The sequence below is a fragment of the Macaca nemestrina genome, chromosome 12 (assembly GCF_043159975.1).
Source record: "Macaca nemestrina isolate mMacNem1 chromosome 12, mMacNem.hap1, whole genome shotgun sequence".
In the NCBI taxonomy this organism is placed as follows: domain Eukaryota; kingdom Metazoa; phylum Chordata; class Mammalia; order Primates; family Cercopithecidae; genus Macaca; species Macaca nemestrina.
Window position 1 is genome coordinate 117,366,878 of NC_092136.1, and position 14,367 is coordinate 117,381,244.

Sequence of the window (14,367 nt, forward strand, 5' to 3'; positions counted from 1 at the left end):
CACTCAAACAGTTCTCAAACACGCACTGTGCATAAGGCCGTGAAGGGAACAGGCACTGTACTCTATGCCTCCTGCCACTGCCACAGCCATCTCTGCCCCGACTGTTGGGACCTGGCAGGGGAGCAGGAAGCACAGGGGGCAGCCTACCCATGTTGCAGATTGCGACACAAGAGCCCCCCTTCCCATCCCAGAGGGGAAGTGGATTTCCTTGTCTAAGGTCCTAAGGCTCACCCTCACCTTGAGCCGATAAAGGCTGATTTAAAGGAGAAAACTGGACTTGAGGGTTGGGAAGGGGTTTGCACTAGACTCCCTAAGCTCACGGATGTGTCCTCCCACTGAGGCCAGACTAAGATGGAGAGGCGAGGCCGGACGCGGTGGCTCACGCCTATAATCCCAGCACTTTGGGAGGCCGAGGCAGGCGTATCATGAGATCAGTACATCAAGACCATCCTGGCTAACACGGTGAAACCCCGTCTCTACTAAAAATACAAAAAACTAGCCGGGCGAGGTGGTGGGCACCTATAGTCCTAGCTACTCAGGAGGCTGAGGCAGGAGAATGGCGTGAACCCGGGAGGCGGAGTTTGCAGTGAGCTGAGATCCGGCCACTGCACTCCAGCCTGGGCGACAGAGCGAGACTCCATCTCAGAAAAAGATGGAGAGGCGAACTCTGGGGTCCTCTGCCTCCTCTTTGGGGGTTTCCCAGGCAGGCCTCAAGGGCCCAGGCTGCCATTTCCACTGGGAGGGGTCTTGGAATCAGGATAGTGATAGTGACTTCAAAGCCGCAGGGGAGAGGGTGGTGCTGAACCCACGGGAAGAACCCGATAGCACCACATGTCAGGCTGGCAGAGGGAAACATTTTGGGCAATTCCATGCCCTTCTAGCCCCATTATTTAGAGGTCGCTTCCTCCTACCTGAGGCCTAAGTGACATCCCCTCAGCCAAGATGAGAGCTTCGCTCCTGTGAGGAATATTCTGTGGTATCCCACCCATCTCCCTCCACCATCCCAAGCACGAGTCCAAGATTCTCAGCACCCGGAGGTGGGGACCTCACCAAAGGGCATCTTCTGCCGCTGGAGGCTGTAGAACTGCAGGGCTGAAAAGCTGAGTGCGCGCGACGATATCTTTGACAAAGGTTCTCCAGCCTTCATTTGAATATCTCCGGGGCTGGGGAACTCCCTCCCTCACTCAGCAGCCCATTCCAAAGTTGACTTTTTTTTTTTTTTTTGAGACAGAGTCTTGCTGTGTTGTCCAGGCTGGAGTGCAGTGGCGTGATCTCAGCTCACTGCAAGCTCCGCCTCCCGGGTTCACGCCATTCTCCTGCCTCAGCCTTCTGAGTAGCTGGGACTACAGGCATCCGCCACCACACCCAGCTAATTTTTTTTGTATTTTTAGTAGAGATGGGGTTTCAACGTGTTAGTCAGGATGGTCTCGATCTCCTGACCTCGTGATCCGCCCACCTCGGCCTCCCAAGTGCTGGGATTACAGGCGTGAGCCACCGCGCCCAGCCCCAAAGTTGACTTGTAGATCAGTCTTCCTTGGTGACCACTGATCTTCTTGGTGCTCCCGCCATGGGTCCTGCTCTGACTCACTGGTGCCCCGCTGAACCAGCCAAAACCCGTGTTCCTGACATACTCCCTCACACACTGGAAGGTGGCTGTGATGCCCTTTGAATTTTCTTCAGGGTTAACAGCCTTAGGATTTTATTTTCATTTTATGTATTTTTTGAGACAGACTGCCACTCTGTCACCCGGACTGAGTGCAGTGGTATGATCACAACTCATTGCAGCCTTGGCATGCTGGGCTCAAGTGATCCTCCCACCTCAGCCTCCCCAGTAGCTGGGACCACAGGCATGCACCACCACACCTGGCTAATTAAAAAAATTTTCTTGTAGAGATGAGGTCTCGCTATGTTGCCCAGGCTGGTCTCAAACTCCTGGATGCAAGGGATCCTCCTGCCTTGGCCCTCCAAAGTGCTGGGATGACAGGGATTTTATTTTTTAATATTTATTTAATATAGTTTCAGATAACTTCATCAGTTTGGTCTCTTGCTTCTGAATGAACTTTGGTTTATCTACAATTCCAATTGCCCCTCCCTCCCTCCTTTCTTTCCTCCCTCCTGCACATCTTTGTATAGGACTGGACCTACCATGTGCCAGACACTGTGCCCCACTTTGTGAGGCTCTAAGATTAGACTTAGCCCATCAGAGCAGAGTAGAGCAAGACTACCAACACCCAGCCTCAGGCTGCATCACCTTGTCATGGGGATGGTGTGGGAGGAGGGAGGCAGCCCTGTTATACTACTCTTCTTGCAGTCAATTAAAGACCCTGGCCCTGTCTCTGGGAGCCGCTGCCATGCCACTTTCTCTCTCTCTCTCTGTCCTTGGACAGTGGTTATGTGGTCCAGAGTCTGGAACTTGCCATTGATCCCGGTTGAGCTACATCTTGTTGGGGATCCTCCCAGATGAGCACTTGGCCATCTGGCAGCCTGCCCATCTTCTGGAACCTGGAGTTTGTGGACACCCTGCTCTGCCTGGCTCCGGCACACAGATCACAGCTGGGCAGACCCCGCAACTAGGCAGACCCCCACTCAGGGCTGTGGGTGGGGACGAGAAGGATGGTGGAGGGCGCCAAGCCCCGCAGCTGGCTGTCAGAGAGGAACCGAGGAAGCGCAGAGAAAGCCGGCTCCCCAATGGACTCTGCATGTGCCGTTTTGTCTCCATGTTGTGACATCCCAAAGTCAAACGCAGAAGCTCTTCTGTAATTTATTATGTAACTGGGACTGGAATGCAGAACTACTGGAGGGTGTTGCTGCCAATCAGAAGTACCAGTGTCAGGAGGTAGTGATGGTGGGGTGAGGAAAAGCAGGAAAGACACAGAAATCAATGCTCACAGCCGACAGGTGCTCCAGCCCTGGATAGCTAGGACCCTGTGATCTTGCATCACCCAGCACCTCAGGACAAACAGAGCACTTGGCCCTACGAGGATTTTAAACCAGGGGTGGGGGGTGGAGGGTGGGGGGCTGATGCTGCCTTGATGGTGGTGGGGAGCTAGGGTTTCTATAGCAACAAGCAGCTGCTGCATCTGATGTTTCACATCCTTCATTGTCCTCATTTTCCCCTCCCTCCCCCCTTCTTGTGCATATTTAATTGCAGTAACGTTTTCAGACACAGTGTTTTGCTCCTCCTGAAACAAAGGCAGGCTGCAGCCAGGGGGATGCACAGCGCGAGAGGGGAAGGAGAAATCAGGGGTATGATGTTAGTCCCCTCGGGGGGGCTTGTGCAACATCAGTTCTGCATGTTTGATGAGCATCGGACGGTGGGCCCTGCTGGGGAAGGAAGGAGCAAGAGGCCTGTGGAGTAAGCCTCGTACAGTATGAGAGCGGAGGGAGCCCGGCCCGCTGGTGGGGGATGGAGATGGGCCAGGGCTGGACAACTTGGCTGGCCTCCCAGGCTGGCAGCCCATGCTCTGCACCCCAGATGCAACTAGCCATCCCTAGGAAGGGAGAAGTGTAGCTGGCCCACGTTCTCTGCTTTGAGACAGGCTGGGTCCCACGGGAGAAGGATAAAATGGCAGCCAGTACCTCCGGGTCCAGCACCAATCCTGAGGCCACTTGGAAACGTGGGGGCAGGTGGGATTTTTGGGGTTGACACCATAATTTGGGGTTGCTAAGGGCATTTAGTGGTTAGGGGCCAAGGGAGCTTGAGTCACAAAGAACTGTTGCACCCCAAATGCCAGGAGTGTCCCTGTGGGTTTAGGCTGGAGGGTGCCATTCCTTTAGGCTCTAAGACCAAGACACAGAGCTGCGTTTAAATGCTGACTGTGCCCTTGACATTGCTTGATCGACATATTTCAAAGGCTGTGGTATCATCTATCTACGTGCTCATGACTAGGGGAGTGGTTGGTTTCTGCTTTTCTTCTTTTTATTATCACCACAAAGACCCTGACCTGTTTTGCCATCCCCTTTCCCCTGTGATCTCGAGCAGGACTCTACTTTTTTTAAAGCTGAATATTTATTGAGTAGCTATTACAAATTAGGCCAATGACTTTACATATATTATCTCATTTAATTCCCACAACCTTTGAAATGGATACTATTTTTATTAACTGATGCACAGAGAGGTTACATAATCCATTTAAGGTCACACAGCTAGAAGGTGGCAGAGCCTGGACCATTAGTCTGCTTCCTGTCTTCTTCCAAAGCTCTATGCTGGACTGACTCTACTAGAATGACAGCACCACTCATAAGGACATGTGGTCAGCCAGCCTCTGCCTGGTTTCTTCTCTCAATGAGGTTCTCACTGCCTCCTGGAGGAGCACTCATCCATCCAGCTCAGTTTGGCTGAATCTATCACGTCTTTCTGGAGCATCTCCAGGTTCTGGTCTGGGTAACATGGGAGAAGTCCTGGACTTGGTTTCTGCCCTCTGGGATCCCACGGTTAGAAGACGATATCCTTCCACCATGGAAGGTGTGGCCGTCAGTGCTGGGGTACTGGGGAAGGCTGTGGAAGGTCTTGTGAAGCTATGAGTAAAAGGAGGTGTACAAAGAGGGGCTGGGCCACCAGGGGTGGCGGGGCAAGCACAGGGCGGGAATATAGGAGGCCAGGTTGGAGTCCAGGCTCTGCCACTCATGTTGGGGTGTATACTGGGTTGAATAGCATCCCCCCCACCAAATTAATGACCCCTAGGATCTGTGAATGTGACCTTACTGGAAATACGGTCTTTGTAAATGTAATCAAGTTAAGATGGGGTCCTCCTGGGTTAGATTGAGCCCTGAGTTCTAACATGACTAGTGTTCGTCTAAGAAAAGGGTGATCTGGACACAGACACGCACCCAGAGGAAGTGCTGCGCAGAGGCGGAAGCAGAGGCAGGAGCAGAGGCAGGAGGATGCACCTAACAGCAAAGAAACGCAAGGATTGCCAGCAGCCACCAGAAGCTAGGAGAGGCCAGGAAGGACCCTCCCCTAGAACCTGTAGAGAGACGCTGCCCCTGCCGGCACCTCCATTTTGGACTTCCAGTCTCCAGTACTCTGTTGTTTAAAGCCACCCAGTTTGCAGTGATTTCTCATGGCAGGTCTGGGCAGCTCACCCAGGGTGCCTTTAGGGAGGTCCAGTCTTCTTTCAGACCCTCAGTTTCCCATCCGTAAAAAAGGGGGGAATTGAGATTTGGTGAGTGTTTTCCATCATGTTTGTACATTAGAATCATTGAAGGATCTTTTCAAATGAAGCTCTGAATCTCTGAGGGTGTAGTGGTCTGGGAATGGATATTTTTAAAGAGCTGCAGGGAGTTTCTAATGTGCATGGCAGAGAACCCCTGGATGAGATCAATTTGCAAAGACTCTTCACACTCATTGACAATTTGATGTCTCCATGATCTCACTACACCAGTGCAAGCCCCATTTCTTCTTCAGGAAAATGGAGAAAAGAAATAGAACTGATGTCACAGGGCTGTTGGGAGGATTAAGTTAAATACTGAGTATAAAAGTCCCCAGCACGTGGGTGGCTGGCTCAGTGTCATCTCAGGAAGATGAAGGGCCGGAGTAGCTGAGGTTGGGGCTGCTGGGCCCTCAGCACCTCCTGCGGTCAGGCCTTCTGCAGGTAGACTCCCTCCCTCCTCCTCTGGAGCTGGGTTGGAGAGCAGGGAGCTCGGAGATGAAGAAGCCTCCTTGGCAATTCTGAGGCCCTGCACACAGGTGCTAAGTGAGCTGACAGCATCTTCTCTGTCTTTTTCTAAAAGGTCAGAGAACTGGGCTTTGGAGACTCCCCGGAGCTGCAGGAGCCATGGAGAGATAATTGATAGAAACCTCTGGGCTTCTGGCAGCTCCAGAGGGCTGGACAGAGAGAAGCCGCCCTCTGCAAAGGTGGGGCCCTGGCTGCTCTGCTCTCAGGGAGGTGTGAGGGGGAGTGTGGTGGGGAGAAGGTGATAGACAGGGGAGGAGGGGGAAACTGGGGGTTTGGGGGAGGATATAAACTGGACAGATCCCACTGCAGCCTCTAGAGCAAAGGAAAGGAAAGGATTGAATGAGGCAGGGGCCAGCAGCCTCCTGACTGGCCACCCTGAATCCACCCCTGCCCCTCCTCCTTCTGTCCCCAGCATGTAGCCAGAGCAATGCTTTCAACCCAAGTCAGATCATGCGGCTCCTCTGCTCAAAATCCTCTAATGCATTCCCATTTCAATCCGGTCATAAAACAGGCACTCAACACATGTTCCAGAATGAATGCCTGAACGAAATTTCCCAAAACTCTACAGCATTTTGTCTCCATTTCACTCACGAGGAAACTGCAACTCAGAAAAGTCTGATCTCAGCTGGAAATTCACCTTCTTCAGGAAGCCTTCCCAGATTAAACCCACTCCCATTTCTGAGTGTTTCTGCACCTGGCAAACCTCTTGTCCTGCTAATCATTATTTCCACTACTTCCAGTCAGACCTTTAAGAAAAATGGTCTAGGCCAGGCGTGGTGGCTCATGCCTGTAATCCCAGTACTTTGGGAGGCTGAGGAGGGTGGATCACATGAGGTCAGGAGTTCAAGACCAGCCTGATCAATGTGGTGAAACCCCATCTCTACTAAAAATACAAAAATTAGCCGAGCATGGGGGCGGGTGCCTGTAATCCCAGCTGCTCAGGAGGCTGAGGTAGGAGAATCGCTTGAACCCAGGAGACGGATGTTGCAGTGAGCCGAGATCGCGCCATTTCACTCCAGCCTGGGCAACAAGAGTGAAACTCTGTCTCAAAAAAAAAGAAAAAAAAAAGGAATAAAAGTCTAATTAGCCGTGGCAAGAAGTTTGCCAGATGCTCACGAAAGTGAGTGTTCAAAAGTCAAGATTAAATAGTATGATGGTTCCCCCCAAAATACAAAACAGAATTACTATATGATCCAGTGATTCCACTTGTGGGTATATATCCAAAATAACTGAAAGCAGGGAGAGAGATACTTGCACACCCATGTTTATAGCAGCATTATTCACAATAGCCAAAAAGGTGGAAGGAACCAAAGTGTCCATCAACAGACAAATGGGTAAACAACATGTGACATATACATATAATGGAATATTATTCAATTTTGAAAAGGATGGAAATTTGGGCCCATGCTTTGACATGGATGAATCTTGAGGATATTATCCTAAGTGAAATAAGCCAACTGCAAAAAGGCAAATATGGTATGATTCTACTTTACTTATAGCAAGTATTGGAGTTGTCAAGCTCGTAGAGACAGAAAGTAGAATGGTGGTTGCTAGGGGCTAGAGGGAGGGAAAAAGGGGAGATGTTTAATGCAGGGGTTCCCAACCCTGGGGCCGTGGACCGGTGCCTGTCCGTGGCCTGTTAGTAACTGGGCCCCAGAGCAGGAGGTGAGCGGCAGGTGAGCGAGCATTTCCACCTGCGCCCCGCCTCCTGTCAGGTCAGCAGCATGAAATTGTCACACGGGCGGGAATCCAATTGTGAACTGCATATGCGAGGGATCTAGGTTGCGTGCTCCTTATGAGAATCTAATGTCTGATGATCTGAAATGAAACAGTTTCACCCCGAAACCATCCCCCTACCCCCGTCCTGTGGAAAAGTTGTCTTCCACAAAACCAGGTGGGGACTGCTGGTTTAATGGGAATGGAGTTTCAGTGTTGCAAAAGGAAACTGAACTTAAACATGACTGAACGTAGCCCTTAAAAATGATTAAGATGGTAAATTTTATGTTATGTATATTTTACCACAATTAAACTTGAAAAAAAATTAAGTCAAGGCTATAAAAAGTTGGAATGGGTGATAGGTGGGAATTGAACAATGAGCACACTTGGACACAGGGTGGGGAACATCACACACCGAGGCTTGTTGGGGGGTAGGGGGCTGGGGGGAGGGATAGCATTAGGAGAAATACCTAATGTAAATGACAAGTTGATGGGTGCAGCAAACCAACATGGCACATGTATACCTATGTAACAAACCTGCACGTTGTGCACATGTACAGTGGAACTTAAAGTATAGTAACAATAATAAAAAAAAGTTGGAATGAGTGTCTTTGTCAGGTAGTGAGTCTTCTGTCACCAGGGGTATTTAAGTTGATGCTGAAGAAACCCTTGGCTGAGATATTGCATAGGGGATTTCAGTCTTGAATAGAAGAAATAAACCGGACCATCCTTAACACCCTTTGTCTCCCAGAGATTTAGAAGTTCACAGCTTAGGGAATGTCGGAGCTGCAATATTGATGATCATCTACTGCGGGGATTTTAAAATGCGTTTGTCTGCATATGCATTTGCACACTTCCACCCCAAGGCCTTTGCTGTCACGATTCCTTCTAGGCCTGAAATGTTCTTTCCTTGACTTACTTCTGGCCTCATTCAGGTCTCTGCTTAGTGGACAGTTCCTTGGAGAAGCCTTGTCTGACCACGCTCTAAAAATTAGACTGTGTCCCTCGTCCCTGCCCAACTCCTTACTCTGCTTTATTTGTCCTTGGAGCACATGGTGCTTCTGTTTGAGAGCAAGAAGTTATTTTGGTTCAGCCTGTATGCCGGCTCCAGAAGACGTCTTGCACACAGCAGATGCTCAGTGAACATGTGCTGAATCAATGAATCCTGGCCGTGGAGGAGGCATCTCCCCATGGGGTGAGGCAGCTGGACCTCCAACCTGGACTCCTGTCTCCAACGTGCCCTGTGCCCTGGGGGTCTCTCCCCGTCTAGCCACTGCTGCCACATTGCAATGGTTTGGGCCACTATTTCCTCCTTGGGCCACTTTGATCCTTTCCTTGTTTCCCCAGCTTGGGACATAAAGCAAGACGGATGGTTTGTAGCTAATAAAAGAGAAAAGCACAGACAAGCACACAGCCCAGGTTATCTGGACTGTAAGCCATGGTGGTCTCATCTTAGTGAGGCCCCTGCAGGGCTTCCCAGCTGAGCCCATGTGGGCAGTGGGACCTCACACTTCCCACGGCAGGGCCCAGGGGGAAGGCGGGAAGCAGACGCTCCCTCAGTAGCATCCCGGCTTCTGTGTCCCTCCCCGACTAAAGACGGACCTCTTCGTTAGGTGATTAGATTGGAAATGCTACCTCCACCCTGAAGAGGGACTACTAGCAACAAGGGGCTGCTGGTTTCAGGATGGAACCATGTTCAAGTCCAGGACCCAACATTCAGAGCAGAGGTATGTGATATAGAAGACATAATGAGGCTGGGCGCTGTGGCTCATGCCTGTAATCCCAGCATTTTGGTAGGCCAAGTAGAGTGGATCACTTGAGGTCAGGAGTTCGAGACCAGCCTGGGCAATATGATGAAACCCCATCTCTACTAAAATACAAAAATTATCTGGGCATGGTGTCAGGCTCCTGTAATCTCAGCTACTCAGGAGGCTGAGACAGGAGAATCGCTTGAATCCAGCAGTGAGCCGAGATTGCATCCCTATCAAAAAAAAGTGCAGGCGACGTAGTGCTGTGCTCTGAGGAAAGAGAAGCCCCGGAATCAAGTTGCCTTGGGTGGTTCCATCTCTGCCTGCCTTAAGGCGAGTTCAGTCTCTTAGATGTGAAAGGTTTCCACAGCTGAGGCCCTTGTGGAGGAAGCCCTGTGTCTAGGGACCAGCAGCTATAGACTTCCCCTCCTCAACTCTTTTAGGTACCCCTCTCCAAGCACTGTACTTTGGATTTGGAGAGAGATCCAGGTGAACTATCTTAAATTGTGTTATAAACTCTGCAAGAAAAACACCCCGAGGTGCATGAATCAGTGGGCACTCTTGTGCTGAAATGCCTGTCAAATACCAGGCACTGTGCCAGGCACATCTTCCCTCTCTTGAGCATTGGCACACACCTAGGAAGACCATCCTTCTCTTGCTTTACAGATGAGGAAATTATGGCTTGGGCTAAGAGTCTTGTTCAAGCCACACATCTAGCGAGTGGAAGAGCCTGGGCTCCTACCCGGGGCTCCTGAACACAAATTCAGAGCGGTTTCCCCCAACCCTGCTGCCAGGAAAGTGTGTGCTGCATGCTGGGGGTGCTTTGGCTAATCCCTTCTCTGTGAGGTGGACTTCTCTCTCCTTTCTGAGCAGAGGTTGGTCCCCTGGCCTCTTGATTCTTCCAGTGGAGGCTTCCCTCTCACTAGCCAGGGCCAGAGTAGGTGGATGGGCAAATGGCGAGATGAGACCAGTTTTGGAAGACATTACAGTTACTGAATGAAAGAGTGGATGAATGATCTCACAAGCTAGTGCAGAGTGAGGTAAGAGGTTAGGGGGCCTCAGAAGCTGAGGCTTAGGGAGCAAAGAAATCCTGCCATGACCAGGTGCCCTGTGATAGTGGGAAGTGCAGTCTTGGGCAGGTGGCTGAATGTGCCTGCAAGGGAGCACGGTGCATTCGCTGGCAAGTTGTGTACCTGTGCTGGTATGTGAACCTGTGCTGGTGTATGTACTGTGCTGGTGTGTGTACCTGCGCTGGCATGTTGTATACCTGCACTGGCATGTGAACCTATGCTGGTGTGTGAACCTATGCTGGTGTGTGTACTGCGCTGGTGTGTGTACCTGCACTGGTGTGTGTACTGCGCTGGTGTGTGTACCTGTGCTGGCATGTTGTGTACCTGCTTTGGTGTGTTACCCTGTGCTGGTGTGTGTACCTGCACTGGCGTGTGTACTTGTTGGGTACACTTACACAGGCTGATGGGGCATTGTAGGGGACGAGAAAGGGACTGGCAGCTTAGGGAGGCGTAGGTCCCAATGGGTACGATACAGAGTTCTGTATTTGGAGGTTTGAGACCTGCCACCTACCAGCTGTGTGGTTTTAGGAACACCCATTAACCTTTCTGGGCATTTGCTCACCCCCAAATTGGGGATTCTAAACCCCGATTTTCTCTGTTCATGGAGTTCTTCTGTGGTGTCCGTGCAACAATGCTTATGAAAGGCTGTTGTGATGTATATGCACTGTATGCTTATAGGGCAGGTTTTTTGTTTTTTGTTTTTTTAAAGATCATAATACTAAACGTGTAACAGCACAAGCAGGCAGGTCTATGATGCATATGCAGTGCATAGGTAGGTATTCACGTGGGGGTGGGAGCTGCTTTTCCACTGTTGGCGTCAGATGCCTTCCTGAAGCAGAGAAACCAGACACTGAGGAAGGGGTTTCCTGCTTTGCCTACCCACTTTCCTCTATGAGGAAGGTCCTGGTAGGCAATGGGGGATATGGAGTAAGAGGGAGGAGGAAGGGAATTGGGTGAGGCTTTGCATTGAGACCAGGCTTTGGCCAGGGTCAGAAAAAAATCGTTGTCTCTCTAGGAAGAGAAGAGCTACTTAGTCTGTCACAGCTCAAGTCTGTTTCCTGGAGTAGCTGCAGGATGCCAGGGCTTTGAAGTACCTCAATTGGCCCCCGGGGGCCTCCCAATTCCAAAAGAGAAATTGCAATCAATACAGGTTACCAGTTGCTGCTCCATGCAATACAGATTTATAAAAACAGTGTCGTCAGCCTGCAGTGTGGAGCCTGCAGATAGTTCATAGGACTAATGAGCTAACTTGCTCCACAATCAGGGCTGTCCTTTCCTCCCAAGCTATTTGTGCTGTGGGGCAGGGCAGTTGGGGGTGATTGATACTTCCTGGCTGGCAGGAATTAGCTGCTGTCTAGGGGCCCTGGCACCAGGGCAGCCTGCAGGGAGTAAGTCAAGGCGGACTCTGCAGGGCACCTTCCTTTCTTTCCTTTTAGTTCTACCTGCTGATGGTGAACATCTTGGAAGTCCCTGCCAGCCTGGGTTTGAAAAAACCAAGGGAAGCCATGCCCATCCTTCTTCCTCTCCTTTCCCTGGATTCTGAACTCCTAGGATTGTAAACCCTCAACTCAATACCCCAGAGGGAGATTTGTAGCAGAGTGAAAAGCACATGAGATGTGAGTTGGGAACTGGGATTCAAGTCCCAGCTCAGGCCAGGCTGGCTCTAGGTTTCAGATCCTCCTTGTTTTGGACTGAATTGTTTCCCCCCAACATTTTATGTTGAAGCCTTAACTCCCAATGCAACCGTATCTGGAGATAGAGCCTTGAAAGAGGTGGTTAAGGTTAAATGAAGTCATGAGAGTGGGGTCCTGACTGATGATGCCTTTATAACAAGAGGAAGAGGCCAGGCGTGGTGGCTCACGCCTGTAATCCCAACACTTTGGGAGGCTGAGGTGGGTGGATCACGAGGTCAGGAGTTTGAGACCAGCCTGGCCAAGATGGTAAAACCTCGTCTCTACTAAAAATACAAAAATGAACTGGGTGTGGTAGCGGGCGCCTGTAATCTCAGATACTCGGGAGGCTGAGGCAGGAGAATTGCTTGAACCCAGGAGGCGGAGGTTGTGGTGAGGCGAGATCGTGCCACCATACTCTAGCCTGGGCAAGTAGCCTGAGCAAGACTCTGTCTCAAAAAAAAAAAAAAAAAAAAAAGGAAAAAGAAAGAGGAAGAGACACCGGAATATACACACAGAGAAAAGGCCATGTGAGGACACAGCAAGAAGGCAGTGTATGCAAGCCAGGGAGAGAGGCCTCACCAGAAACCACACCTGCCATGACCTTGACCTTAGACTTCCAGCCTCCAGAACTGTAAGAAATACATTTGTTTAGGCCACCCAGTCTGTAGTGTTGTGTTATGGCAGCCAGAGCAGACGAATACACTCCTCATCCAGACATGCTCTTCCCTGGGACCCTTCCAGCACTAACATTCTAGAACCGGGTTCTACTCTGCAAAGACGTGAAGATGGGGAGAAGGGCAGAGGGGAGCCAGTTCTGAAGGTCACCAGGCTTTAGGCTGTACTGTACAGGCTGGGTTCAGAGAATGTGATGGGGAAGAAAGATTGAGTCTGAGACCATCCGGTGGGTATCAAGGGCCAGGAGCTGAGGCGAGGCAGGGAGGAAACTGAAGGCATCATCCAGGGATGAGATGGGCATGGAACTGACCCTGGAAATGGGTCGTTAACACAGGCCGGGCCTCATCTGCAACCTCAATCAAAGACTGATATCTCATCCCCCATGGAGGAAACCGAGGCACTGCATCACACAACTCATCTGTGTGGTCAGAGTGCAGATGTCAAGAGCAGCCTCCTGTCTCCTGGCCCATTGCTGTTTCCTCATGCAATTGGGGTCAGGCAGCGTGGACATGCCTGGGTCAGGAGAAGAGTGGATGGATGGGAGGTGGGACCTCAGCTATGCGAACTTGTGCGAGGCACACAGAGCCAGAAGCTTTGACCTGCCCGTCAGTGCTGAAGTGGTGTCACCACCCCCAAGTCCCCCTTTCTGTGCTGTAAAGGAGATCAGTCAGGTCCCACCATCTTTATCTCTGCCTTTGGCCTCTATAGGAGATGACATTACTGGAGAGATGGGTGTCAGAAGGGCTCAGGAGGACACAGGACGTTAACAGCATGGTAGAGCAGAGAGAACCCAGCTCTGCAGTCAGAAGGCTTGGATTGAACTTGGGTTCTCCTGTCTAGCTGGATGACGCCATGTGAGCCACTGAATCTCTCTGAACCTGTTTCCTGTGACAATTACCAGTTAACGAATGCACCCAACGCAGTGCCTGGTACATAACAGGTGATCAGTAAGTGTTGAACAACTGAATGAATAAATGAATGCATAGCTTTCCTAAGTGGGGGACTCAGAACTTGACCTGGGTCTCAGTCTGCAAGTCCAGGGCTCTGCCAGCCAGTCCCACCAACTCCTAACTGCCCATAGACTGGTCTTTTAAGTAGGTGGGAGGGGTATGGAGTTACCAGAAAGGACCCTACTCAGTTCCCCGGGAGCCCTGACAGAGTGACTACTTGGGGCAACTGAGATCTAGAAGGGCCCCTCACTGTCTCTGGAGCAGCTCCTAGAAGTCTTAGGGGTGCAGAGGGTGGGGACCAGCAGACAAACCTTCCGGGGGAGGGGGTGCAGAGGCACGGTGGCTAGTTCTCTCTCTCCCCGAATCTTTTCTTCTAAATACAGCTCTATCTTCCTCTACCCCAGGATTAGCACACATCTCTCATTCTCATATTGCCACAAGATTTTATTTCTAATTATGCTGTAATAAAACTGGAGCGCTCCCAGGCTTCCTTTCAAATGACTTGTACACACACTGCAGACTGGGCCCTCCTCAGCCCCATTGTAATAGCATTTCCCTGACATTCATTAGACATGCATGAGAGGGGCGCTTTAAGAATCGAATTGCATTTAAATGGATTTGCTGAGAGAGGAAGATGAAAAAAAGAGAGGCGAGGAGGGGGGAGAGGGAGAGGGAGAGAGGTTTGTTGAACAAACTATGAAAACAAGATGCCATAATAACAGGGTGCTGAAATAAGCCTCTTTATTCCCGGCCCTCGTCCGCTGCACATGGCGGAGCCCAGCCGGGGGCGACAGCCTCCAACCCTCCCCAGAGCCCCCACTCCCACTTTTATGTTTCCCGCTGGGGGGGCTTTGTAG

General features: G+C 50.9%; 1 protein-coding gene across 1 annotated transcript in view; it reads right to left on the reverse strand.

The window, feature by feature from the left end:
- The window catches only part of LOC105476431 (DS cell adhesion molecule like 1), a 365,099-nt gene that overhangs the window by 105,729 nt on the left and 245,003 nt on the right, over positions 1-14,367 (reverse strand). The window lies entirely within an intron of this gene.